Here is a 4744-nt window from a genome sequence, read left to right on the forward strand (position 1 = left end):
TTTCAACATGGTTACCATACAAACTTTTTTGGCGATAGATACAAATGTCTTTTAATTCGACTGAAAATGACAAGGCATCAAAATTTGGGGTAAAAATTTTGTTTCCGCTGTTTTTCGATATAGCCGTAATTTATTTATGTAACTTGCTTTGCTCGGACTGAAAATTAGCACGAAAAGATTTCTAAGATTGTCTGATAATAATTAGTGGTCATAATATATTTTTGTAATTTTTAAATATGGCCGCCATTAAAGAGCTATTTAAATTTTTTTAAAACAAAATCCTAAGTGCCAAGGACACAGGCCGAGGTTCGCGGAGGGCGAAGCCCGAAGCATCCGCGCGCCTTCGTATGGAGGTAATTTTATATACGAAGGCGTAATCGATTACGAGTACAAGATCTCACAATTGTAAAAATGTAAGGCATACTTCCCGATGTAGTGGAAATGAGACACTTATAGTGTTGTTGTATCTTAACCATATCTGTTAGATTCCATTTTCTTGAAAGCTATGCCAAAGAGAAGTATTTAGGGGGAAAATGCCAAACTACTGCCGGATTTCCTGTACTATGAATACCAAAATAACGATAATCCAAAATACTTGGACTAAAACCAACTTAGAAATGTTTGTTTCTTAAATTGACCCAAATCGGGAATTGACCTCCTCATCACAGGGTACAGGGCTCGTTATATATATAACTAGATGGCGCGCGTTGTGACGGGCTGCTAAAGCGGCTCACGAGACCTTTCTTTTTATCTAGTGACAAATTGGGAGTTAAACTTCATATTTCAGAAAAGTATTCTCTTTGTTTGACTTTGAGTGGTAATGGCGGCCATTTTGTTTTGCGAATTTTGATTTTTTTTACTCCCTGTAGAAACTGCCCAGGGTGTGGAGCAACATTTGTTTGGAGACCTTAGGGCTAAAACATATACTTCGCCCGTGCAGCTGGAGTCCTATCTGATGCGGAGTACTTTTCGAAGGTTTCGTTACGTTTTGATACTCACCAAATCCACCCAACCATTATTTACATACATTACTCTTATATACCCGCTCTTCTTCTGGGAGAAAAATGCTGGTCAAAAAACCGAAAATTCACTAGAATGCCGGCCATCTTCGAAAATGGCGGGATACAAATTTCGCTCGCAGATACATGCTGTTTATGGTGTTAAAGTTGAAGTTTGTTTATTGTTTCAATTAATGGATTGAAAAACGTGTTGTTCATTCGATGATTTATTTGCGACTAATTTCATTATGGAAACAAACTGTCTTATATATCACTGTACGAACCGCCCACCATTTCAACCGCCACATTTGAACCAAATAAGTAACAAATAATGTCTCAAAATCATAACAAAGCAAATGGACTGTATCTTCAATAATGTAACTGAATCAAACAAATCAACTCAATACAATGCAATCCTATATTAACATGCAATTCTCACTGAAACCGCCCACTGTGGACATGTCAATTTTCAGGTTCCTTTGGAAGTAGTATGAGTATTCCCCTTGCATCGAACTGTTACTACTCGTACAATGTTGTCGGCTCCTGGGTGGATGGCTACTATTTTTCCTAGTAACCATTTTGTAGGTGACAATCCCTCTTCTTTAATAACTACAATGTCTCCGACAGTAGTTGATGGTACCTTTCGCTGCCACCTGTATCGTTGTTGCAGAGTGTGTAAGTATTCTGTTTGCCATCTACGCCAAAATTGTTGCGTCGTATTTTGAACCGTCTGCCATCTAGTCAATAAGTTCACGTTACGGGTCTCGTGGTTGCCATCAGGAACGCTTATGGGCTCTCCCACCAAAAAATGGCCTGGAGTGAGTGGGTCTAGTGTTTCAGTCGTGTCATCCAACAAGCAAAGAGGACGAGAATTGAGACATGCTTCCACCTGTGTTAAAAGAGCTGTTAGTTCTTCAAAAGTCAGGGTTGCAGCGCCGTTTACTCTTTGTAAAAGCCTTTTCGCTGACTGTACGCCTGCTTCCCATAGACCACCATAACTTGGTGCCCTCATTGCTCAATAGTTCAACTACTTCTCGCGTCATAATACCTTTGCCCTTTTCGAAAAACTCCTTTAATTCACGGGCAGCGTCCACAAAATTAGTCCCGTTGTCACTCCATAAGTGTGCACAATGTCCTTTTCGAGCCACGAACCTTCGGAATGCTGCTACGAAAGCTTGTGTTGTTAAGTTGGTAACAGCTTCTAAATGTATCGCTCGTGTAGCTATACACACAAAGAGGCAGATGTATCCTTTCTTCGCTTAATAGCCACGACCCTTTTGCATTCTCTGCCTCCGTGGCCGAACGGTTACCATCTGCCACGCAGAGGTCCCCGGGTTCGATTCCCGGACCGGGAGAAATATTTGTATGGCCTACATTTATTTCTCTCGTGAGTTTGGGTGTAATTTGTGGTTGTCTATGTGTGTGTCCATGGCACCCGCGACACAGGGTTTCCCTAGTGCGGGGCTATGTTGAGTATGTGAGTGTGTGCGTTATTCTAACCTGTACAAGTCAACATAGGCATAGTCAACATCACTGTTCACAAAGGCTCTATTTTTGGAAACTCTCATAGCCGGCAATTGTCCCATAAATTGGTTGTTAATCTTCCCCTTATCAATTATGCAGACCTTACATATTTTTATGCATTTTTTCACTGCCGTCTTGATGCCAATTATCCAGTATTTGCTTCTTATATAAGCCATCATTGCTTAAATACCACCATGGAATGTTTTCGAATGTGCTTCTTGAATCAACAATTTAGTGATATGTTGACCCCTTGGTATTATTATTGGCTCCAAGGACTTAACTACTCTGCAACTGAAGAATTGTTACGGCCAGTTCAGTAAACCTAAGACCTTTTTTATTTATTATTTATTTAATTATCTTTCTTTTGATTATAATCCCCTACTAGGCATATTTCTATTTATCTATCAACCAACACACGCACTCACACACACACACACGCACACTCACATACACTCATTCACTTAGATTATAAGGCTTAACTTAAATTTTAAAATTGTTCTTTATACTTATGTTGTGTATTACACTGTTCACTATTTTGCTGTAATTCAAAAATTATACCTCATTAGATTGAATCACTGTCTCTTAAGATACAGGTTCACCTAGTTTAAGAGACAGGGTCGTCAATTGCTAAATACCGTGATCCACAATTAAACAGTGTCAACTATTTTATAATTAGAATTTTTATTATTTTTACTTTTATTTTTAATATTTTCTTGTAATTTTTTGGTTCTGTCATATGTGGAAATAAATAAATTATTATTATTATTATTATTATTATTATTATTATTGGGTATTTGGTCGATTCTGGTATGGCCGCATTTTGCAACGTTCCTCCAACTCTTATCATGTCATTCTCGTCCAAAAATGGTGACAACGTGATTTGAGAACTTCTTTTCATAACTGTTCCGTGTTTTTTTATTTCGTCTATTTCTCTTTTGTAAACTAGTTCTTGGTAGTATTTAATACAATCTTTCAAAATTTGTTTCAATTCTTCTGATGTTAAATATCCTTGTCTATTTCCTCCATTTCCTTTTTTAATGAATCTTTTACAGTAAGCTAGTACTCTCTTCAACCTTGATATTGTAGAGAATCTTTACCAGATAGGCTGCTCTTCATTTTCGGTATTTTGTATGTGAAATGAATTCTTTACTTCCAAATCTGTTGATATGATGTCACATGCTATGTTCTCTACTTCCTTCGACTTGAGAAATTTTGGCCCAGTCCACCAAAGTTCTTGACTTGATAGATCGCTTGCCGATATGCCTCTTGTTGCAATGTCCGGAGGGTTTTCGCTGGACTGAACTTGTTCCCAGTGCTGATTGTCCAATACTCGTAATATATCAGTTACTCTATTGGCCACAAAAGTTCGCCATCGATTTGGTTGTGATTGAAGCCATGAAAGTACTACCATCGAATCTGTGTAAGCAAAAATGTTGCTTTTGTGTACCATCAACAAATCAGTAATGTCTTCAATGAGTTCTGTTAACAATGCCGCTGCGCATAACTCCAACCGTGGTATTGACAGTTGTTTGATAAGAGGTTGCGCCAACCTTGGTTCGAGATTCTATCATCAAAACGTGCACTACATCGTCTGCGTCTACCACCTTAAGGTAAACGACAGCAGCATATGCAATCATGAAATCATCATCATTCGCCGCTCGGAGCTCGAAAGAGTTACACGCATACGTATTTATTTTTTAACAAAATTATTAAGTAGCTTCAATTTGTAAACGAAGGTGTAGTACATTTATTATGGCTATGAAATGTGATACGTGCAACAAGAATATTGTAAGGACCAAACCTGGATTGGTATGTAGCCGCTGTGAAAAAATAGTGCATCATACTACGTCATGTGCTGGTCTGACCAACAAGCAGCTTACGGCTCTTCGTGCAACAGAAAACCTAGAGTGGACCTGCCAAGAGTGTCATGACGTTTCACCAAAAAGACGCTCTATTATCGTCCCTGATGACGAAGAGGAGGATGAAATCCGTTATGATATTCCCACCGACAACTTACAAATAGATGTTAAACAATTACTCAAAGATATTACCCAGCATGTAGAGAAGACCATTAGAAGAGAATTGAAAGACATTAACCACTCCCTACAAACGCACTCTGATTTAATGCAAGATTCTATTGATAGTGTAAACGAAATGAAAACAATTATGTTAGACTTAAAAAAGAAAAATGTTGAGCTTGTGAACAAAAATAAGCATCTAGA

The sequence above is a fragment of the Hyposmocoma kahamanoa genome, unplaced genomic scaffold (assembly GCF_003589595.1).
Source record: "Hyposmocoma kahamanoa isolate Upper Pololo Valley unplaced genomic scaffold, ASM358959v1 87, whole genome shotgun sequence".
Lineage (NCBI taxonomy): Eukaryota > Metazoa > Arthropoda > Insecta > Lepidoptera > Cosmopterigidae > Hyposmocoma > Hyposmocoma kahamanoa.